At 45.9% G+C, this 24,884-nt stretch overlaps 1 long non-coding RNA gene across 1 annotated transcript in view; it reads left to right on the forward strand.

Moving 5' to 3' along the window:
- Positions 1 to 24,884, forward strand: part of LOC116742765 — a 289,881-nt gene that overhangs the window by 46,412 nt on the left and 218,585 nt on the right. Inside the window, exon 2 of the long non-coding RNA XR_004346567.1 lies at positions 795 to 894. This is a non-coding gene — a long non-coding RNA (uncharacterized LOC116742765). The remainder of the gene's footprint in view (positions 1 to 794; positions 895 to 24,884) is intronic.

Below are 24,884 nucleotides of genomic sequence, written 5' to 3' on the forward strand. Positions count from 1 at the left end.
AGAGGCAAATATTGTCAGGACCAGCCCAGCTCTCATCAGGGAAGGAGTCATACCTGCGTCCATTGGTTAAGCCATGTCCATGGTGGAGGTGGACACCTGTGTTAAGTCTGACACCACTGTGGCTCCAGTTTCATGCTCACCAAGCCTGTTGGGTAGACCTGTCTACAGGGAAATAACGTACTGGTTATATGAACTCAAGTATTCTTGTTCCCATATGTGGTAGGCAGAATAATGCCTCCACCCCCAAAGACGTCGAGTGTCCTAATTCTTAGAACCTGTGACTGTTATGTTAAATGGCAAGTGCAAATTAAGGTTGCAGATGGCATTAAGGTTGCCGATCAGCTGATCTTAGAATAGGGAGGTTATCCTGGATTATCTGGGTGGGCTGCATGTAATCACGAGGGTCCTTAAAAGTGGAAGAGGGAAGCAGTAGCAGCAGTGTGAGGTCAGAGCGATGAGATGTGAGAAGGATTCAGCCAGTGTTTCTGGCTTTGCAGATGGAGGAAGAGGGCAGCAAGCCAGGGAATGCAGCCCCTCTGGGAGCTGGAATAGGCGAGGGAACAGATCCTTAGAGCCTCCACGGGAACGCAGCCTTCTGACAGTTTGATTTTAGCCCAGTGACACGGCTGCCAGGCTTCTGGCCTACTGAACTGTAGGATAATAAATTTCTGTTGTTTTAAGCCACTACACTTGTGGTGATTTGTTACAGCAGCAAGAGGAAACGAATACACCGTGGCCGTGATTTCTCAACGTAGATGAATAAATTGGCATTTTGATTTATGTTTCCGTTTCAGGGTATGTGGTTTAAACTCTCCATGGACTGACAAAATCAGGTTTCTGACTCTGCAAAGCTAAGAAGACTCTGCTCCTGGAAGACCTCTCCACTGACAGACTGTAAGATTAATTTCCATATTTTGAGAACGACTATATGTGTTGAGTGCTTTTGGTATATTTCCTAGAATTCTCTCTACAGCCCTGTGAACTAGGTATGCGTATGCCCATTTTATAGATGAGATAACTGTGGTTCAGGCTGGACCAAACAACCTCAAATGATCTGGATTTACACCCCATGTGGGTGTCTCTAACATGCATACCTCACCGCAGTGCTGTTCTAGAGAAGCTCCATCCCTTGGAGAACAATCCATCTGGTCACGCCTCATGAGAAGACGAGCTGGGCAGAAGCAGGACGGCAAGCGTCCTCGTCTTCATGCTCAGCTGGGGCTCTTACCATTCTGTAGGGAGAAGGGGCTGGATTGAACCCCACACACATTCTGTTATTTGCAAAGTGCTGCCTATCAACTTCTGAACACTTTCTGTACGTTAACTGTTTTACAAACTGTACACGGTTCATCACACTGTGTTCTGCTGTTCTCAGTTATTATTACTATTATTTTTGTCTTAAGGATTTCTGAGTGAAAGAACTCCCTTAGGTAACCTGATCCAGATATATTTACCCTGAACCAGGTGTGTTTCACCCGAACGAGGGGTAGGCAACTGACAAAAGGTCAGAGAAAGCAGCCTCGGAGCCCACCATCCTGCATAGCCAAGGGTCTCCTTTTTCTACATAAATCTCTTGGTGGAATGCTCATAGATATAAAATCAGTGCCAGCAAACCCTCCTGGTTTCTCCTGTGCCTCCAGGAATGTGATTGGTCTACAGAACAGAGTTGAGAACAGATGTTGTTTGATCACGGTCTGCTCCAGTGGGTCTACATGACATGGAACATGTGACTGCCACTCCCCGAGCCCCCTGACTCACTTGGTGCAAGAGGGGACTTGCCCTGAGGGTTGGGGCGATGTGCCCGAAGTCCTGCAACTACAAAGTGGCAGGGCTAGGATTCACACCCAGACTCCAGGCTCCAGCATTGCCCTTCCAGCTGTATCCCAGCCTCTGCTTTCCCCACGGCACTTAGCCTAGTGCCTGGCGTGGATGAAGAGCCCCGAGGAGCTTCCTGAATTAAGCTGAGGCTGTACGTGAGGGAGAGAAGCGTGACTTCCCCTCCTTGTCTGCCAGGGGTTTTGCTGGGTGACTGTAGGAATTGCTCGGCTGGCTTTCATCATCTACCAGTTGGGGGTGTTCACCTCTGGAAGTCATTCTGTCACTTGTGGTCTCAAGTCACTCCAGAGGTAGCTTCCCGGGGCCTTGCAGCTTTACTCCGAATTTTCCATACAAATAAGCACGTAAGTGGAGAAGCCCCTGATGATACCAGCCAAACCCCAGATTGCTGCTCTCTTTCCCAAAGGAAAGAGAGGAAATGTGTCTCGCGCTGCAGCCGGGCTGCCCGAGCGAGTCAAGAGCTAGGAGGCACTGATCGCTTTGGGACCGGCATCTTCCTCGATTTCATCTTTTCATTTTTCTGCTGGGCTTGAGGAGACCCGGGCCTTATTATTATCATGCGCTTCAGCAGAGATCTCGTCCTTCCCACCTTTCCCACTTACGGTAGGCCCAGCGAATTCAGTTCAGCCCCAGAAGCACCGATTGTGTGCCCATCACACCCGAGACCTGAGTGGGGCAGAAGGAACACAGAGATGAGTGAGGGACGCCTTCTCCAGGGAGGACACACCCTGGCCGGTGACCAGCCGAGGAGGGGCTGGCACAAGCAGAATTGTCTGTCCTCCCGTGCGGCTGGGGAACTCACAGCGGGGGACTCGTGTCAGGTGCTTCCCTGTGTTACCTGCATCCTTGCTGTTCCCCCCGCTGCACAGACAGGAATCCAGGCTCAGAGGCAGCGGCCAGAGCATGGAGGTGGCAGCTTCCTGAGGACCTGGCTTCCAACCCAGTCCCCGCCACTCCCTATGCCAGTGACCTTGGGCGCTTTCCCCAGCTTCTCTGAGCCTCAGCTTGGTCATCTGTAAATGCAGAGGTACAGGGCCATGGGGCTCAGTGAGAACGCGAGGTTGGAAAGTTCAGTGCAGCATCCTTAGCGCTCCTGGAGGTCAGATAGCTCCTTGGGGGCGCGCTCAGGTGCTGCCTCCCCTCCGGCTGTCTGCTCGGTTCAAGAAGAGCTGGGCTCCATCGCCCCAGAGGAAATGCCTGCATGGATCCCATAGGCATGGGTTTAGTGGCCTTGTTCTTCATTATTAGCCTCCCCAGAGGGACGTGTGCCCTGCCTGCCTGGCAGGCGTGGAACTGGTGGATGAGAGGGGACGGCAGACCGGCCCGATGGGCCTCCCCGCAGGAAGGAGCCTGGCCCTGAGGACAGCCACCCACACAGCTGTGGCTGCACAGCCTTCCAACCTCCGACCCAGACCTCCACTCCCTTTGCCCGCCTTGGGAGGAAATGGTTGGAAAGCTCATTTGCCGGGACTGCAAGATGCTGTGTGGCCCTGGGTTTGGTGAAGGTGGCAAGGGGCCTACGTGGGGGTATATCTATGGATTACAGTGGCTTTCATTTCCTTCCTCGTTTCTCTCATTTTATTTTGTTCCAGCAGCGGCTTTCTTTTTGCTGCTTCTGAGAAGACCCTCGGGAGTCTGGCTCGGGGTCTTCCTCGCAAATGCACGTCTGGCTCAGGGCTGCTTTGATGGATAGAGGGCAGTTGGCCTTGGAAACCGGCTGCAATATTGGCAGTTCTGTGGGACATCCATTACATGCCTCCTGGAGAGAGCTTTTCCGGGGGGCCTCGCGTTGGACTGACGCTGCTCACGAGGGGGTGGGGAAGCAGAAATAACCTAAAAGGAAAGGCATCTATTTTAATGTTTTCGCAGAGCTGCGTCTCCTGCATATGGGTCCAGCCCACTCTTGTGAAGCGGCTCCTTTTGGGAAACAGGGGACTTGCAAACGGCTTGTTAAAGCTAAGGAAATGAAGAGGAGAGGAAACAGAAGCGTGTGTAAGCAGAACCCAGCGCCTTCAGCTGGACTGGCAGGCCCCCGAATCCAAAAGCCCTTGGTTTTCATTGGAGACCAGAGAGACCTCACTTATTCTCATGGGATGGAAAGTGCCAGGTAGCCGGGAAGAAGGGGGCACCGTCACCCCCGCTGCCCTCTCTGAGTTGACAGCTTTGCTAGTGAGACATACACAAAAAAGCCCTCGTGGTATAAGAGAGCAAGTATGCCTAATAATAACAGCTAACATGCTTGCTGTATGTCGGTGCTTTAAAAGCATTAAGTAATTTAAGTTCACCAAAACCTTGCGATGCAGATATTATGATTATCCTCTCCATTTTACAGATGAGAAAACAGAGGCACAGGGCAGTGAAGTAACTTGTCCAAGGTCATCTCTAGTAAGCAGAGGAGCTGGAATCAAATCCATGCTCTCTAGAACCCATGCTTCTGTTCCTTACTCCTCGTTTCTGCCTCTTGCTCACCTTGGGGAATCCAGGCAACTCCGAGAGCTTTAAGTGGTGCATTTTGATGGCTCTTAAATCCCAGATCCCTGTTTGGTTGGCTTGTTGTACTTTTCTCCAGATTCACTTCTTTTCTTTTTTTTTTAAATAAATTTATTTATTTATTTTTCGCTGCGTTGGGTCTTCGTTGCTGCGCGCGGGCTTTCTCTAGTTCTGGCGAGCGGGGGCTACTCTTCGTTGCGGTGCGCGGGCTTCTCATTGCGGTGGCTTCTCTTGTTGTGGAGCACGGGCTCTAGGCACATGGGCTTCAGTAGTTGTGGCTCGTGGGCTATAGAGCGCAGGCTCAGTAGTTGTGACACACGGGCTTAGTTGCTCCACGGCATGTGGGATCCTCCCAGACCAGGGATTGAACCCGTGTCCCATACATTGGCAAGCGGGTTCTTTTTATTTCTTTTTTTTAAAAATAAATTTGTTTGTTTGCTTGTTTATTTATGGCCACGTTGGGCCTTCATTGCTGCGCGCGGGCTTTCTCTAGTTGCGGCGAGCAGAGGCTACTCTTCGTTGCGGAGCACGGGCTTTAGGTGCGTGGGCTTCAGTAGTTGCAGCACGAGGGCTCAGTAGTTGTGGCTCTTGGGCTCTAGAGCGCAGGTTCAGTAGTTGTGGCGCACGGGCTTAGTTGCTCCGCGGCATGTGGGATCTTCCCGGACCAGGGCTTGAACCTGTGTCCCCTGCACTGGCAGGTGGATTCTTAACCACTGCACCACCAGGGAAGCCCTTTTGTTTAAAATTTATAAATTGAAGTATAGCTGATTTACAGTATCACTTAAGTTTCAGGTGCATAGCACAGCAATTCAGTTATACATACATATATATCTGTGTGTGTAACTTTTTCAGATTCTTTTCCCTTATAGGGTTCCACATAATATTGAGTATAGTTCCCTGTGCTATACAGTATGTCCTTGTTGGTTATGTTTTATGCATAGTAGTGCGTATATGTTAACCCCAAACTCCTAACTTATCCCTCCCCCCACCCCCCTTCCCTTTTGGTAACCAGGAGTTTGTTTTCTGTGTCAGCAGAGACTCACTTCTTCTTGAACCTTGGCCTTCTACCTCTTGTGTGGCTCACCTCGCTGTGGCCGAAGGGCAGAGTCTGGAGTCAGCAGGGTGCAGGCTGGGAAAGCAGAGGGTCTGGTCCGGGGGCAGCTGTAGTCTTCGTCTCAGGAGCATCTGCCTGGCACATAGGAGCTTGCTCTGAGCCGGGCTCTGTGCTGGGCGCTGGGGATACACCTGGCCTTCTGGATCTTGCCATCTACTTGATGAATCAGACAATAAACGAATCAACATATAGAACCCCGGGTGAACGCTCTACAGAGCATTACAACTGGCTCACGTGTTCAAGAGTGATGGGTGTCTGTTTCGAGTTGGATGACCAGATGAGGTCTCTCAGAGAAGTGACACTGAAACTGAGATCCTAATGTCGAAATGGAGCCAGCCGTGGGGCAATTAGAAGGAGGGGTGTTCCAGGGGGAGGAACCTGCATGGCTCAGGGCCCCACTGTGAGGGCAGGATGGGTGAGTGTGGACAGAGGCTGTGTCGCGGGAGCATGGCAGGTGAGGAGTGTGGCAGAGATAAGGTAGGGGAAGAGGCTGGGACGCAGGGCTTCGTAGGTCACGGTGAGGCGCTACGATTTCATTTAAGTGCGTTAGAAAGCCACGGAGGCTGTGAGAGCGGGAGGGACAGGATCGCATGAAATGCTGCCGTTTTGCTGACACCAGCCCCTCTGCTGTGGTGCGTGTGTCAGCCTCAGAGGCCAGTAGTGTGGCCTCATGGTTAGAGCTCTGGTCATGGAACGAGAACAGCCGTTCCATTCATCCTCTTGTTCTTCATCCAGCAAGCGTCCTTGGGCACCGACCACGGCCCTACACTTTGCTTGGCACCGATGATACAAAGTGGGCTGGGGTGCATCCCTGGCCTCCAGCAGTTCCTGCTGTGGGGACACAAGGAAAGTATTGGCCCAGCACTGGTCAGCTGAGGTTGAAAGTCAGCTTCCCCGAAGGGTACAGGACAAAGGTAAATGGTCCTCTGGTCTTTTATGAGATGCACCTGAGACAAACTGGAAAATAAGAGTAATTTTCTGACTGTTAAGAAATCTTAATTAAAATAACACGAATAGGGCTTCCCTGGTGGCGCAGTGGTTGAGAGTCCGCCTGCCGATGCAGGGAACACGGGTTCGTGCCCCGGTCTGGGAAGATCCCACATGCCGCGGAGCGGCTGTGCCCGTGAGCCATGGCCGCTGAGCCTGCGCCTCCGGAGCCTGTGCTCCGCAACGGGAGAGGCCACATCAGTGAGAGGCCCGCGTACCGCAAAAAAAATTAAATAAATAACACGAATACAATCCAATGGAATAAATATTAACGGAACCACTAAGTTTGTCTGGTTATGGGCACTCAGAGAGAAGGTGGTCCTGGAAGATGGGGAGGAGAAAGGGTTGGGGGAATCTGGGCAGAAGGAACAGGTTGCTTGGCCTGGGTGTTCTGGACCCTCTTACTAGGAGCGTCGGGGGAAGGAAGGGAGCATGACGAGGTCAAACTTGGAAAAAAATCCTCTGTCATCTCTCCTTACAAATGTTACAGCCTCACATTTCAGTCAACACCCTTTCATGCGTAGGGACACTAGTACTCAGAAGTAGCGAAGTTCACAGCAGCTAGAAACTTACAAGACCTTGCCGACAACTGGTAGAGAAAAACCAAAACCATAACCAAAACCAACTTTCTTCCCCTAAATCCCAAGGCATGTTATAGTGCCCTCCGGTGGCTCAAAGTGAAATGACAATCCCACAGGTCCCACACAAAACGCTCCATTGTTCTCTACTGTTTACTAAGTAACCAACCTACTTATTGTGCTTCACTCCGTGTACCTACCATTCACAGACGTGGCAAATGTTGTCTCTTCCATGATGTTCTCCTATATTTCCATCTGCAAATAACTTCTGCCTACTCAGTCCTTATTACTCATCCACACATTTTTCACTTATCTTTGGAGAAACTACTATTATATGCTGGGCTTTTCAGCATCTGCCTTGAATTCGAGGTACCTGTGAGTATTCCCCTGTCTTCCCAGGCACACCAGGAGCTTCTGGAAGGTGGAGAATCAGACTGAGTCCCTCTGTGTTTGATAGAGGGGAAGAACATTAATTAGAACCACACCAAATGTGGCCACTTGTACCTGCAAGAGGGGTGTGTGAGACACAATTCACGCAGAAAGGGACATACAGTTCTTTTTTTCCCTATGTTTAATTAAAAAAATTTTAAATTGAAGTATAGTTGATTGGCAATGCTGTGTTAGTTTCAGGTGTACAGCAAAGTAATTCAGTTATATATAGAGCATTATATACATATATATGTGTTCTTCTTCAGATTCTTTTCCATTATAGGTTACTACAAGATATTGACCATAGTTCCCTGTGAAATACAGTAGGTCTTTGTCGTTTATCTGTTTTATATATGGTAGTGTGTAGGGACATACGTTTTTTTTTTTTTTTTTTTTTTTTTTTTTTTTGCGGTACGCGGGCCTCTCACTGTTGGGGCCCCTCTGGAGCACAGGCTCCGGACACTCAGGCTCAGCGGCCATGGCTCACGGGCCCAGCCGCTCCGCGGCATGTGGGATCTTCCCAGACCGGGGCACGAACCCGTGTGCCCTGCATCGGCAGGCGGACTCTCAACCACTGCGCCACCAGGGAAGCCCGGACATACATTTCTATTCTGACCTTTTTCCTTTGCTGAGCTTTGCTGGAGAAGAAGCAATTGTCGCGACTGCTGCTGATGCAGGGCCAGCTAATGTACTGAGTGCTTAACCTTTCTGCACCTCAGTTTATTCCTCTGTCCAGTGGAGATGATAGTACCTCTTTCATAGACAGCTCTGTGAGCGTTAGCTGAGTTTCTGCATGTGATGTGGTTAAGAGCTGCTCTGCTATTGTCCAGAATGGGACGGGTTTGTGGGAATACAATAGAATAATGACTGCCTTCTCGGTCTGCTGTGAAGATGACATTTGATAATGCCTATAAAATCCTAGAACATGGCCTGACATCATGAGATACAGTCAGCCCAGAGAGGCATCCATCCACCCAAACGGGTGATTTGAATATATAGACTCTGGAAAAACGCATTTGGAGACATTTGTGGTTAACTGAACACAGGCTGGCTATTAGATGACACTGGGAAAGAGAAAAGTGGTCCCTGACATCCAGGAGCTGGCCTGATGCTCTCAGCCTGGCCTGGCTGTTGTCATCTATTCTGTCTGTTTTTTGTGCCTACTGAAGTCTCTGTTTGCTTAGCTTAGTTGTGTGCTCATAACTGGACAGTTATTTCCTGAAATGCCGGGTCCATCCAGTAAGTCGCCCAGACTATGCCAAAAGGCTTTGTGTGTGTGTGTGTGTGTGCTACCTGCCTTCAACACCCATTCACACAGGTAACAAGTCTGCCTTGGCTTTCACTTCCTGCTTGCACAAAACCACGAGGGCAGCCGGAGGGGTGTGCTCAGGGCCTTCCCGGGGCTTTCCTGAGCCTGAGCACAGCCCTGTGCGCACGTGTGACCTTCTAGGTTCCTAGGAGTTGTGTCACAACTTTCCAAAGCCACCTATGAACATCTCACTCCCCTGTTTGGTTAGCTGGTTGCTTCCCCAACCTTCCTTGGGCAGCTGTCATGTGGAACATTTGCCATGAAGTGTTTCCCAGAAATGTCCCAGGAAAAAGTCTCTTCCCACTTGGTGAGCTCTGAGTCAGGTCAAATAAAGATAGGCCGTGAAAGTGGAGACTTCCAGCAAACAGCCAGACAGGTCCTAGAGTGACCATGCTTGGAGAAGGGAGCTTTGGAGGGGCTTCAGTCCACCCTGCCCCGCTCCACAGGCTGCTGGTTTCCACTGTGACTTAAGGCTGTGGTTTTCAAGCCAGTTGTGAAGCTGGAGAGGAAGGATGGGAACACGGCAAGTGAAGATGCCACATGGCTCACTTTTTTTCAAAAGAACGGACTTAGCCTTTTTTTCTGAAACAACTGTTTCCCAGATTGTTGCGTTTACGGAGGAGCGGATTTTTGAAGGGCCTCACTCCACCTCATCCCCGCTGACGTCATCCTCCCAAGCCATTTTTAGGAATAACTAATCTAAGTCATTTGCATTGCGCGGGTGCAATCACTCCTTTCTTCTCTCCTCACATATTCAAACATTCTGCAAGAAAGCCCCACGGCTTCCGCAAGTACGTTTCTTTGTACAAGTCAAGAGGAAGGGTCTAGGGCTATATCTGGGGCAAGAGGATTTAAAACAGGGACAAAGGGGCTTCCCTGGTGGCGCAGTGGTTGGGAGTCTGCCTTCCAATGCAGGGGACGCGGGTTCGTGCCCTGGTCTGGGAGGATCCCACATGCCGCGGAGCAACTAGGCCCGTGAGCCACAATTACTAAGCCTGTGCACCGCCACAAGGATCCAGAGGTAGTCCAAAAGACGTCATAGATTTTTTTCAGCTCTTTGTTCTGCTTGTCTCCTGATTTTATTCTCTGTCTTTTTCCCTGTGGGTCAGGCTAGAGAGCTTTTGGCAGCCCTGGGCTCACAGCCTCCCAGTTTAGGCCCCTCATAAGCAGAGGTCTCTTCTATCTGCAGATTAATCCCAGGGAAGACTGACTGGCCCTCCTTGGGCTGGACCCCGTCTCTGAGCCAGTAATGGAGGCTTTATCAGCCCGGGTCACATGACTACCCTGTTCCTCACCATGACCAGGAGCTCACACAGGAGAGGCGGAGGCCCTAGGAGCCAGTGACATAGGTTTAACCAGCCCAATGCTCTACTTCAGTCCTCCGCCAGGCCACCCCACCCACACATCCCCCCATTTCAGTTACTGACACCACCATCTGGTCATTCAGACCTCTTGAGATCCCTTCTGCTTTCAGACCTAATCCAGCAGGGAATCCTCCACTGTCCCTCCCCCATCCACCCCGCCCCCTCTCCCTTAGAGGCTCCTGTCAGCGCCCAGCCTGCCCCTGCCTCTCTTTGCCCTCTCTTGTCTATTCTCAAGATGGTAGTTACAGTTTTCCTGTAAATAGTGAGTCGGGCACACCACTACTCCCATTAGGCCATGTGGAGCGAGCGCCAGAGCCCTAACAGGTCCCAGGTCCCACCCACCTGGCCGTTCCCCTCCCATCTCATATCTGCTCACTCTGCCACTGACCACGCCCCTCCAGCCACACTGGCCTCCCTGCGATTTCTCAGAACTTGGCACCAGCTGTTTCATTCGCCAGGAACCCCTCCTCCCCAGTCCTTCGTCGGACACCAGCACTCATTGGGGTTTTCCTGCTCATCCCTGGTAAAACTGCAACCCTCGCTGGTGCGTGATCCTCCGTTACTGGGTTCTATTTCCCCCATGGCACTTGTACTATCCAAAAATATGAAATCGTTCACTTATTTACTATTTTTTTTTAAAGCAATATCTCTATCCTGCTAGGTATTAGCTCCACAGGGCAGGGATTTCTGCCTGTTTTGTTTGTTGCTCTATCTCCAGAATTTAGAATGGTACCACATGCATGGTAGCCCTTAGTAAATATTTGTTGGATGAATGAATGGATCAGAATAAAGGGGGTGAGAATGTGGGCTGGGCAAAATCATCCCATCCACCGCAGTGTATTCCCGTCCCCACCAGGCTCTGCCCCTCGACAGCAAAATCTCGTCCCATCATCGTTTATTTTTTAGGGGCCAGAAGATTCTCACAGGTATAACGGATGCCAGCTTGAGGACATCTTCTTTGAGGAAGAAGCTTGTGACTGGTGCTTGGAGCAGAAGAACAAAGAAAGGAAGTCAGACTCCAATTCAGTGGACATTGGCAGAGCACCTACTGGGAGAGGCTCTCTGTTTGGTCTCCCATCCTTATCACCTCCTGTCCATCCTTCTTGGTGGAGGACTTTTGACCCCAGCTCCATCCTTATGCATGTTGTTGGGATAATACAGAGTCAACTTAATAATTCATATTGAAGTGATTAATTCAGGACTATGATGTGTCAGGGAGCTAGGGACTAGGATGCAGGGATGCACAGGGCAGGTGGTCTCAGTTCTCATGGATTTGCAGTCTAGTGGGGAGACAAGTAAACATGGACTTAGGGTGCAACGTAGGTTCTATGTGCTGCTAACAGTCAGAGAAGGCTTCCTGGACGGAGTGTCATTTCAGCTGGGTCCTTAGCAATGAGTGGAAGTTAATTAAGAGAAGAGGTGGCGGGACTTCCCTGGTGGCACAGTGGTTAAGAATCTGCCTGCCAATGCAGGGGACATGGGTTTGTTCCTTGGTCCGGGAGGATCCCACATGCCACAGAGCAACTAAGCCTGTGTGCCACAACTACTGAGCCTGCGCTCTAGAGCCCGTGAGCCACAGCTACTGAGCCCACGAGCTACAGCTACTGAAGGCTGCGTGCCTGGAGCCCGTGCTCTGCAACAAAGAGAAGCCACTGCAATGAGAAGCCCACGCACCACAATGAAGAGTAGGCCCTGCTCACCGCAACTAGAGAAAGCCTGTGTGCAGCAATGAAGACCCAACGCAGCCAAAAATAAATTAAAAAAAAAAAAAAGAAGAGGTGGAGAGTGAGAGGACAAGCATTCTAGGCAGAAGGAACAGAAGATGCAAAGGGCTGAAGGTAAAAGAGGGAAAAGATATACAGCCCCCATTATTTGCTTAAAATCCTTCAGTGACTCCCCATGGCCTCACAATTTGATTCAAATCCCTGAGCTCACTGCCAAGAGGAAGAAAGGAGGGAACTGAACTATGAATATCCAGTCATTTCCGTGTAATTTACCAACCAGGAAGTTCTCCACCTCTGTCCCCTCACCCTTTGGCAGATTTCCTCCAGAACCCTCCAGCCAGTGCCTTCCTGCCATCATCTTTTCTATTCCCTTATCTTCTGCGGAGAGTGGCATGAAGAGGGCACACAACCATCTCACCCAAACAACCATTTCAGGGATAGTGGGGTCCAGATGCAAACTGAGTCAGAACCAGAAGGGATACGACACTTCTCCTAATGAAGACAACACAAGTATGTCATGTACAGCCCAGGGAATATAGGCAATATTTCATAATGACTTTAAATTGAGGGCTTCCCTGGTGGCACAGTGGTTAAGAAACTGCCTGCCAATGCAGGGGACACGGGTTCGAGCCCTGGGCCGGGAAGATCCCACACGCCGTGGAGCAACTAAGCTCGTGTACCATAGCTACTGAGCCCGTATGCCACAACTACTGAAGCCCGGGTGCCAAGAGCCCATGCTCCACAAAGAGAGAAGCCACTGCAATGAGAAGCCTGCACACTGCAACGAAGAGCAGCCCCAGCTCTCTGCAACCAGAGAAAAGCTGGCGCGCAGCAACGAAGACCCAATGCAGCCAAAACTAAATGAATAAATAGAGTATAATCCATAAAAAATATCAAATCACTAAGTTGTACACTTGAAACTAATACTGTAAATCAGTGATACTTCAATTAAATAAACAACAAAATAAATAAATATTTAAATAAAACTATAAGAGATTTTGTTGTTGCTTCTCTAAAGATGGCGTCTTGATAGTACTTTTGGTAGCAAGGACAACCTCATGAGGACAACCGCTGACGTCTTTTCCTGGAGCAGTCGGGCTCCTCATTCCCAGCCCATTCCAGAATAGGGTGTTGGGCCTACCTTAGCACGGGCACCACCGTCACGATTGCTTTTATTATTATTTTTTAATATAAATTTATTTATTTAATTAATTAATTTTGGGCTGCGTTGGGTCTTTGTTGCTGCGCACGGGCTTTCTCTAGTTGCAGCGAGTGGGGGTTACTCTTCGTTGTGGTGTGCGGGCTTCTCATTGTGGTGGCTTCTCTCGTTGTGGAGCACGGGCTCTAGGCATGTGGGCTCAGTAGTTGTGGCACGTAGGCTCAGTGGTTGTGGCACACGGGCTTAGTTGCTCCGCGGCACGTGGGATCTTCCTGGACCAGGGCTCGAACCCATGACCCCTGCATTGGCAGGCGGATTCTTAACCCCTGTGCCATCAGGGAAGCCCTATTATTATTGCTATTATCATTTGGTGGCAGTTCGCTACCAAAGTACTATCAAGATATCTTTAGAGAAGCAACAACAAAATCTCTTCTAGTTTTATTTAAATATTTATTTGGTTGTTTATTTAATTGAACTATCACTGATTTACAATATTAGTTTCAAGTGTACAACTTAGTGATTTGATATTTTTTATACATTATACTCAATTTAAAGTTATTACACAATATTGGCTATATTTCCTGGGCTGTACATGACATCCTTGTGTCTTTTGTGTTTCATATTTATTTGTTTGAACATCTTAATCCCCTTCCCCTATCCTGCTCCTCTTGCCACTCCTCTCCCTATTGGTAACCACTAATTTGTCCTCTGTATCTGTGAGTCTCTTTTTGTTTTGTTATAGTTTTAAAATGACAGCTTTCTCAGTCTGTCTCTATCTCTCTATTCCTTCCTCCCCTCCACCCACTTCATTTCTTTTTTTTTTTTTAATATGGAAAATTCCCAAATCTATATGAGAGCAGAGAGAAAAGTGTAATGAACTCCCATGAACCCATCAATCAACTGCAACAATTATCACAATTTTGTCAATCTCATTTATCTGTACTCCATCCCTCTTTGTGTCTTTCACCCCATGCTGGGATATATTAAAGTAAATCCCAGACAGCAAATTATTTCATCTATAAATGACTCAGTATGTGTAACAGATAAAGTCTTTAAAAAATATAATGATACCATCATCACTCCTAAAACTTAAAAATAATTCCTTAATACCATCAAATATGCAGAGCGGATTCAAATTTCCCTGATGGACTAAAAAATCTTTTCATAATTGCTTTTGTATAGACAAGTCTATATATTGTATTTGTTTGGTGTGTTTCTAAGTTTCATTTAATCTCGGATAATTTCTCTCTGTCTCTCACTCTTTTGCTCTCTCTTACTCTTGTCAATTTCTTATTAAAGAAATCAAGTCATTTATCGTTTAGATTTTTCCATGTTCTGGATTTGATGGACTGTACCCTAACATATTCCTGTATCTTCCATATTTCCTATAAAGCGGTAATTAGATATAGAGGTTTGATCAGATTCACATTTAACATTACGGCAAGATAAAATGACATTTTTTTTCACTTCGACCCATCAAGGTTTTGCACAGTGCACAGCCCTACGCTGGTTAGGGAACTCGGGAGAGAGGCTAGTTGGGTGATGCTTCTGTGTTTATTATGAGGCTGGGTTTTGCGTGAAGAGGCGCTAAGGGCTATCCCAGGCTAGTGACGCGGGGAAGGGCCAGTGCTTACAGACAACCCCCCACCTCAACCCCCATGCAAAGGGAGCAGAATTAACGTGCATTTTCTTTCATCTCTGTCTTCTCATTGGACATGTCTGCTCATGGTCTCCTGCAGACTGATTGTACTAGGGAAACAGAGGCGGCTTAGAACCTAGCATAGGATCCCCAGCAATAATCCGGCCTTTGAAGGATGACATTTACCCTAGAAGATCTTTCTGATGACATGAAAGATATTACACCGACTCAGGAGCATGTGTTCACCATCATTTGAATGTTTTTCTTGGACTTCCAATGCAGAGCCTGACCTGAGCTTGTGTACGTGTAGTTTCTTCAGGACAGTGATCCCAAGGAAGCAGACGGGGAATTGAGAAGACTTGAAACAGGGAAAGAGAGGAAACCAGAGCAAGTGAGCAACTGAGCTGTTTGATGCTGTGGACAACTGGAGCTCGGTTTTGCTGAGGATTCTCAGGAGACCTGTGCTGAATGCATTCTGGAATTTTCCACCTGAGAGATGAGAACGAGTGTCTTCATCACTGGCTATCACCTCCCATTCATGAAGAGTAGACACAGGGGACGTCCACGTGCACCTTCCAGGTTTGCACATGCACCGGAATGGCTGAGTTAGTCCTCAGCTGTGTCCCACAAGAAGTTGAAAAAACAATGCTGGTACAGAAAACCAGAGTAATATGGTCCAACAAAGGCAAGGCCCTGTCCAGATGTACCTGTGTGCTGCTGTTTGCTACATCTTGAATTAAAAGGTGGACCATCGACAGGCATGTGAAAAGATGCTCAACATCACTAATAGAGAAATGCAAATCAAATCTACAACGAGGTACCACCTTACACGAGTCAAAATGGCCATCACCAAAAAATCTACAAATAATAAATGCTGGAGAGGGTGCAGAGTTAAGGGAGCCCTCCTGCACTGTTGGTGGGAATGTAAATTGATACAGCCACTATGAGAACAGTATGGAGGTTCCTTAAAAAACTAAAAATAAAGTTACCATATGGTCCAGCAATCCCACTCCTGGGCATATATGCAGAGAAAACCATAATTCAAAAAGATACATGCACCCCAGTGTTCATTGCAGCACTATTTACAATAGCCAAGACATAGAAGTAACCTAACAAGCTACTGGGCAATGCCTCGTGACTGTCCTTGGACAAAACTTTGGAACTAGCTACACAGTATCTGAACAAATCTGTCCCCAGTACTTAGTAATGGTCACCTGGTAAACAGTGGGTAATAGCTAAATTTTCACTGGATGGATTAAAGAATTATTTCAACCTATTCATAATGTTGACAATAAAAGCCAATGTCTAAGCTTTTAGTATCTGTCAGCCACTGTGATTTACATTAATTCTAACTAGCACTGTGTGAGGAACTTACAATCATTATTCCCTTTGGGCAGATGAGAAAACCCAGGCTCAGAGAGGTTGAGTGATTGTCCTGAGGCTGAAGCCCGCATGTGAACACAAAGCCTGGGCCCTGAACATCTGTGGTATCCAGACTCTCAGTGGGAGGGGCTATAGGTTATACTTCTGTGTCCCTAGCCAACTTGGAAGGGAGTTTTTTGAGTATGTTTTGGGCCCTCCATAATCTCTCTTATTTCATTGATGAACTGCATTTAAGTCAATGACATAGTTCACTAAAGTAGAAAGAGTTCCCACTTTGCTCTAAAGCACAGATTTCCAGGTAATCAGGAGGGAAGATTCTCTTAGTTGGGTGCTTGGAGGAGCATCACGGAGCCTGAAAAACTCTAGATTGAAGTTACATGCAGCATGTTGCTACCTATAACATTGGTGCATTTTCTGGGAGCACAAACGCACAGACTTCACCAGATTCTCAGAAAAGCTAAGAACAAGTGCTTTAGTCGATTAAAACTAGCTCTATCAAGAATTATCCTGATGGATATAATTTACTCTCCAGACTGCCAGAGAGAGGAAGTAATTTTGAACATGTGGAAAAAAGGGGCAGGATTGCTAAAGAGGGGCTGACCTGATTACAAACTGTCAGGCACTGTGGGCTCTCTCTTCTAGCTTCTACCAGATCCTGCTGAATCCTTTGTGTCATATCACTCTTCTCCCATGAGACGGGGGCCATGTCCTACTCATCATCGATTCCGTGAAGCGTGGCTTGGTGTCTGGCACACAGCAGGACTATGAAGATGTTGGTGGAACTATTAGGTCTGGGAAGCAGTGGGCCTTTCTCTAGAGTTCGATTTCCCACCAAAATGAGGTCGGTCTCTTGTGCATTCTGAGTCTCGGATGATGGGGAGATGAAGTTGTTGTCTTTTAGTCTACCACTAGGCGGCGCGATTGGTCTGCAGTTGGGTCCCTCCATTGTCTCCTTCTGCTCTGTAACAATGCATTATTCAAAAGGATGGTTGCTACCAACAGTTAGACTTACAATGTATAATGTCACATAAAAATGATCAATAACGAATGGGATGGGGCCGATGATTAGCTGCATCCCGACTCCTTGTACCTGCTTTTGCGTGGATGGTACTTGCATGATCGACACCACCTTGCCTGTGCTCTGAAAGATTCATAGATTTGTTGTGAGAACCCACAGGTTGCTGCCAACTATTTCAAAGGGATTTGCCTTCCTCGCTGCATATGCTCGTCATGAGGAGGATGGAAAATGATCCCTCTCGCGCAAGGTGCACTTATTTCCAGTCTCAATTTTAGGTTAGCAACATCAGATTGTAAAACTTACAAGAGTCTCCCCTGGAGGGACGTGCAGGAAGTTTTAAGCGTGCAGGCAGCAGCGGGAGGCAGAACTAAGGTGGTCCCCAGCTAGGCTGAGCAGTAGATGAAAAGTGCCTTTGAGGATGCTCTCTGAGCATCCCTCCTTCCCCACTGTGGTCCTGCCCTCGCCGAGACAGCCTGCCTTCCTTCGGTCCCCTTGCTCTAAGCTCTTGCCTCTAGGGGGCAGCATGGCATAACGACAAGCACTCTGGAGCCTGGGTCAGAGCACTAGGGATCTAGCTAGCGCTGCTTTTGCCTGGAACTTCTGCTGTGTGATTTTGGACAAGTCGCTACCTGTCCTATAGACAGTCTGCAAAATGGAGATGTTAATACCTGCTTTATCAGAGCGTGTGAAGGCTCTTCCTATACTGTGCTATGCTCTCTCAGTGGGAGGCATCTAGAGGATTAGAAAAACCCAGGTTCTAGGTCCCTTTAAAATTAATTAATTACTTTTAATACAGCAGGTTCTTATTAGTTACCTAGTTTTTTAATTTTTAATTTTTTTATACTGCAGGTTCTTATTAGTCTTCCATTTTATACACATCAGTGTATACATGTCAATCCCAATCACCCAATTCATCACACCACCATCCCCACCCCCCCACTGCTTTCCCTACTTGATGTCCATACGTTTGTTCTCCACATCTGTGCCTCAGTTTCTGCCCTGCAAACTGGTTCATCTGTACCATTTTTCTAGATTCCACATATATTCGTTAATATGCAATATTTGTTTCTCTCTTTCTGACTTAATTCACTCTGTATGACAGTCTCTAGATCTATCCACGTCTCAACAAATAAGCCAATTTCGTTTCTTTTATGGCTGAGTAATATTCCATTGTATATATGTACCACATCTTCTTTATCCATTCGTCTGTCGATGGGCATTTAAGTTGCTTCCATGACCTGGCTATTGTAAATAGTGCTGCAATGGACATTGGGGTGCATGTGTCTTTTTTATTTTTTGCAGTATGTGGGCCTCTCACTATTGTGGCCTCTCCCATTACGGAGCACAGGCTCCGGACGCGCAGGCTCAGCGGCCATGGCTCACGGGCCCAGCTGCTCCGCGGCATGTGGGATCTTCCCGGACCGGGGCATGAACCTGTGTCCCCTGTATTGGCAGGTGGACTCTCAACCACTGCGCCACCAGGGAAGCCTGCGTGTGTCTTTTTGAATTATGGTTTTCTCTGGGTATATGCCCAGTAGTGAGATTGCTGGATCATATGGTAATTCTATTTTTAGTTTTTTAAGGAACCTCCATACTGTTCTCCATAGTGGCTGTATCAATTTACATTCCCACCAACAGTGCAAGAGGGTTCCCTTTACTCCACACCCTCTCCAGCATTTGTTGTTTGTAGATTTTCTGATGATGCCTGTTCTAACTGGTGTGAGGTGATACCTCATTGTAGTTTTGATTTGCATTTCTCTAATAATTAGTGATGTTGAGCAGCTTTTCATGTGCTTCTTGGCCATCTGTATGTCTTCTTTGGAGAAATGTCTATTAAGGTCTTCTGCCCATTTTTGGATAGGGTTGTTTGTTTTTATAATATTGATCTGCATGAGCTATTTATATGTTTTGGAGATTAATCCTTTGTCTGTTGATTCGTTTGCAAATATTTTCTCCCATTCTGAGGGTTGTCTTTTCGTCTTGTTTATGGTTTCCTTTGCTGTGCAAAAGCTTTGAACTTTCATTAGGTCCCATTTGTTTATTTTTATTTCCATTTCTCTAGGAGGTGGATCAAAAAAGATCTTGCTGTGATTTATGTCAAAGAGTGTTCTTCCTATGTTTTCCTCTAAGAGTTTTATAGTGTCCAGTCTTACATTTAGGTCTCTAATCCATTTTGAGTTTATTTTTGTGTATGGTGTTAGGGAGTGTTCTAATTTCATTCTTTTACATGTAGCTCTCCAGTTTTCCCAGCACCACTTATTGAAGAGACTGTCTTTTCTCCATTGTATGTCCTTGCCTCCTTTGTCATAGATTAGTTGACCATAGGTGCATGGGTTTATCTCTGGGCTTTCTATTCTGTTCCATTGATCTATATTTCTGTTTTTGTGCCAGTACCATACTGTCTTGATTACTGTAGCTTTGTAGTATAGTCTGAAGTCAGGGAGTCTGATTCCTCCAGCCCTGCTTTTTTCCCTCAAGACTGTTTTGGCTATTTGGGGTCTTTTGTGTCTCCATACAAATTTTAAGATTTTTTGTTCTAGTTCTGTAAAAAATGCCATTGGTAATTTGATAGGGATTGCATTGAATCTGTAGATTGCTTTGGGTAGCATAGTCATTTTCACAGTATTGATTCTTCCAATCCAAGAACATGGTATATCTCTCCATCTGTTGGTATCATCTTTAATTTATTTCATCAGTGTCTTATGGTTTTCTGCATACAGGTCTTTTATCTCCCTAGGTAAGTTTACTCCTAGGTATTTTATTCTTTTTGTTGCAATGGTAAATGGGAGTGTTTCCTTAATTTCTCTTTCAGATTTTTCATCATTAGTATATAGGAATGAAAGAGATTTCTGTGCGTTAATTTTGTATCCTGCAACTTTACCGAGTTCATTGATTAGCTCTAGTAGTTTTCTAGTGGCATCTTTAGGATTCTCTATGTATAGTATCATGTCATCTGCAAACAGTGACAGTTTTACTTCTTCTTTTCCAAGTTGTATTCCTTTTATTTATTTTTCTTCCATGATTGCCATGGCTAGGACTTCCAAAACTATGTTGAATAATAGTGGTGAGAGTGGACATCCTTGTCTTGTTCCTGATCTTAGAGGAAATGCTTTCAGTTTTTCACCATTGAGAATGATGTTTGCTGTGGGTTGGCCATATATGGCCTTTATGATGTTGAGGTAGGTTACCTCTATGTCCACTTTCTGGAGAGTTTTTATCATAAATCTGTGTTGAATTTTGTCAAAAGCTCTTTCTGCATCTATTGAGATGATCATATGGTTTTTATTCTTCAATTTGATAATATGGTGTATCACATAGATTGATTTGCATATATTGAAGAATCCTTGCATCCCTGGGATAAATCCCACTTGATCATGGTGTATGATCCTTTTAATGTGTTGTTGGATTCTGTTTGCTAATATTTTGTTGAGTATTTTTGCATCTATATTCATCAGTGATATTGGTCTGTAATCTTTTTTTGTAGCATGTTTGTCTGGTTTTGGTATCAGGGTGATGGCGGCCTCCTAGAATGAGTTTGGGAGTGTTCCTTCCTCTGCAATTTTTGGAAGAGTTTGAGAAGGATGGGTGTTAGCTCTTCTCTAAATGTTTGATAGAATTCACCTGTGAAGCCATCTGGTTCTGGACTTTTGTTTGTTGGAAGATTTTTAATCACAGTTGCAATTTCATTACTTGTGATTGATCTGTTCATATTTTCTATTTCTTCCTGGTTCAGTCTTGGGAGGTTATACCTTTCTAAGAATTTGTCCATTTCTTCCAGGCTGCCAATATTATTGGCATAGAGTTGCTTGTAGTAGTCTCTTAGGATGCTTTGTATTTCTGCGGTGTCTGTTGTAACTTCTCCTTTTCATTTCTAATTGTATTGATTTGAGTCCTCTCTCTCTTTTTTCTTAATGAGTCTGGATAATGGTTTATCAATTTTTTAAATCTTTTCAAAGAAACAGCTTTTAGTTTTATTGATCTTTGCTATTGTTTTCTTTGTTTCTATTTCATTTACTTCTGCTCTGATCTTTATGATTTCTTGCCTTCTGCTCACTTGCGTTTTGTTTGTTCTTCTTTCTCTAGTTCCTTTAGGTGTAAGGTTAGATTGTTTATGTGAGATGTTTCTTGTTTCTTGAGGTAGGCTTGTACAGCTATAAACTTCCCTCTTAGAACTGCTTTTGCTGCATCCCATAGGTTTTGGATCATCGTGTTTTCATTGTCATTTGTCTCTAGGTATTTTTTGATTTCCTCTTTGATTTCTTCAGTGATCTCTTGGTTATTTAGTAACGTATTGTTTAGCTTCCAGGTGTTTGTGTTTTTTATGCTTTTTTCCCTGTAATTCATTTCTAATCTCATAGCGTTGTGGTCAGAAGTGATGCTTGATATGATTTCAATTTTCCTAAGTTTACTGAGGCTTGATTTGTGACCCAAGATGTGATCTATCCTGGAGAATGTTCTGTGCGCACTTGAGAAGAAAGTGTAATCTGCTGTTTTTGAATGGAGTATCTTATAAATATCAATTAAATCTCTCTGGTCTATTGTGTCATTTAAAGCTTCTGTTTCCTTATTTATTTTCACTTTGGATGATCTGTCCATTGGTGTAAGTGAGGTGTTAAAGTCTCCCAGTATTATTGTGTTGCTTTCGATTTCCTCTTTTATAGCTGTTAGCAGTTGCCTTATGTATGGAGGTGCTCCTGTGTTGGGTGCATATATATTTATAATCATTATATCTTCTTCTTGGATTGATCCCTTGGTCATTAGGTAGTGTACTTCCTTATCTCTTGTAACATTCTTTATTTTAAAGTCTATTTTATCTGATATGAGTATTGCTACTCCAGCTTTCTATTGATTTCCATTTGCATGGAATATCTTTTTCCATCTCCTCACTTTCAGTCTGTATGTGTCCCTAGGTCTGAAGTGGGCCTCTTGTAGACAGCATATAGATGGGTCTTGTTTTTGTATCCATTCAGCAAGCCTGTGTGTTTTGGTTGGAGCATTTAATCCATTGACGTTTGAGTTAATTATCAATATGTATGTTCCTATGACAATTTTCTTAATTGTTTTGGGTTTGCTTTTGTAGGTCCTTTTCTTCTCTTGTGTTTCCCACTTAGAGAAGTTCCTTTAGCATTTGTTGTAGAGGAGGTTTGGTAGTGCTGAATTCTCTTAGCTTTTGCTTGTCTGTAAAGCTTTTGATTTCTCCATCAAATCTGAATGAGATCCTTGCTGGGTAGAGTAATCTTGGTTGTAGGTTCTTCCGTTTCATCACGTTAAGTATATCATGCCACTCCCTTCTGGCTTGTAGAGTTTCTGCTGAGAAATCAGCTCTTAACCTTATGGGAGTTCCCTTGTATGTTATTTGTCGTTTTTCCCTTGCTGCTTTCAATAATTTTTCTTTGTCTTTGATTTTTGCCAATTTGATTACTATGTGTCTTGGCATGTTTCTCCTTGGGTTTATCCTGTGTGGGACTCTCTGCGCTTCCTGGACTTGGGTGGCTTTTTCCTTTCCCATGTTAGGGAAGTTTTCGACTATAATCTCTTCAAATATTTTCTCTGGTCCTTTCTCTCTTCTCCTTCTGGGACCCCTATAATGTGAATGCTGTTGTGTTTAATATTGTCCCAGAGGTCTCTAAGGCTGTCTTCATTTCTTTTCATTCTTCTTTTTTTTTTTTTTTCGTGGTACGCGGGCCTCTCACTGTTGTGGCCTCTCCTGTTGTGGAGCACAGGCTCCGGACACGCAGGCTCAGCGGCCATGGCTCACAGGTCTAGCTGCTCTGTGGCATGTGGGATCTTCCCGGACCAGGGCACAAACCAGTGTCCCCTGCATCGGCAGGTGGACTCTTCAACCACTGCACCACCAGGGAAGCCCTTCTTTTTTCTTTATTCTGTTCTGTGGCAGTGAATTCCACCATTCTGTCTTCCAGGTCACTTATCCGTTCTTCTGCCTCAGTTATTCTGCTATTGATTCCTTCTAGTGTAGTTTTCATTTCAGTTATTGTATTGTTCATCTCTGTTTGTTTGTTCTTTAATTCTTCTAGGTCTTCGTTAAACATTTCTTGCATCTTCTTGATCTTTGACTCTATTCTTTTTCTGAGGTCCTGGATCACCTTCACTATCATTATTCCGAATTCTTTTTCTGGAAGGTTGCCTTTCTCCACTTCATTTAGTTGTTTTTCTGGGGTTTTATCTTGTTTGCTCATCTGGTACATAGCCCTCTGCCTTTTCATCTTGTCTTTCTGTGAATGTGGTTTTTGTTCCACAGGCTGCAGGATTGTAGTTCTTCTTGCTTCTGCTGTCTGCCCTCTGGTGGATGAGGCTATCTAAGAGGCTTGTGCAAGTTTACTGATGGGAGGGACTGGTGGTGGGTAGAGCTCGGTGTTGCTCTGGTGGGCAGAGCTCAGTAAAGCTTTAATCCACTTGACTGCTGATGGGTGGGGCTGGGTTCCCTCCCTGTTGGTTGTTTGGCCTGAGGCAACCCAACACTGGAGCCTAGCTGTGCTCTTTGGTGGGGCTAATGGCAGACTTTGGGAGGGCTCACACCAAGGAGTACTTCCCAGAACTTCTGCTGCCAGTGTCCTTGTCCTCACGGTGAGACAAAGCCACCCCCCGTCTCCGCAGCAGACCCTCCAACACTAGCAGGTAGGTCTGGTTCAGTCTCCTATGGGGTCACTGCTCCTTCCCCGGGTCCCGATGCACACACTACTTTGTGTGTGCCCTCCAAGAGTGGAGTCTCTGTTTCCCCCAGTCCTGTCGAAGTCCTGCGATCAAATCCCACTAGCCTTCAAAGTCTGATTCTCTAGGAATTCCTCCTCCTGTTGCCGGACCCCCAGGTTGGGAAGCCTGACGTGGGGCTCAGAACCTTCACTCCAGTGGGTGGACTTCTGTGGTATAAGTGTTCTCCAGTTTGTGAGTCACCCACCCAGCAGTTATGGGATTTGATTTTACTGTGATTGCGCCCTTCTTAACGTCTCGTTGCGGCTTCTCCTTTGTCTTCGGATGTGGGGTGAGTTCCAGTGTCTCCTGTCGATGATTCCTCAGCAGTTAGTTGTGATTCTGGTGTTCTTGTAAGAGGGAGAGTCTAGTTACCTATTTTATACATATTGGTGTATATATGTCAATCCCAATCTCCCAATTCATCCCACCCAGGTTCTAGGTCTTAATTTGCTGTGCCATCTTGGGCAAATCTCTCTGAGCCTGAAATTGCTGACCTGAAAAAGACAAGGTTGGAACAGGTGATGCTTAAAGCCTTTTCCATTCCAACCGTTTATATAATCTACCTGTCCTGTGTTTTACACCTTCACAGCCTTGACCTAGAAAGCAATCAGGGAAACTAAAGAATTATGGAAGCAAATACATGAATGGGCCGTTAGGATGACCTGGTTTATTCCTTTTGCATAATTCATTTTTTACCGGGGGCTGAAAATGTCCATGATACTTTCTTTTCGTGATTTGCTGGTCTTACTACTACAGCTCAGAGACTACCACCCCTCCCCCACATACCTTTTCTAATATCCCCAGGCAATGTCAAGGCTTTTTGATTCTGTGAATTCTCATTGCCACCTCAAGACACATGTGTATCTTTGAATTGAGTCTTACTTTTTTTTTTATTGCTTTTATAGCATATTATAGATAAAACTTATTTTCATTTTGTGATTATGTGTACATGCTTGTTTCACTCTGTATGTGTAATGGGGTTGCCAATAATTTCTGTGCTCTCAACAGGTAACACAGTGCCTGGCACGTGTAATTACTTGAGAACAGACATTTAGATGAATGAATGAGTGGAGAGAGTTGATGGGAGACAGAATTGATAAATGAATAAGTGAATGAAGTGTCTCTAATAATGGGTTTCAGGGT

This window comes from Phocoena sinus, chromosome 17, assembly GCF_008692025.1.
Source record: "Phocoena sinus isolate mPhoSin1 chromosome 17, mPhoSin1.pri, whole genome shotgun sequence".
Classification (NCBI taxonomy): Eukaryota; Metazoa; Chordata; class Mammalia; order Artiodactyla; family Phocoenidae; genus Phocoena; species Phocoena sinus.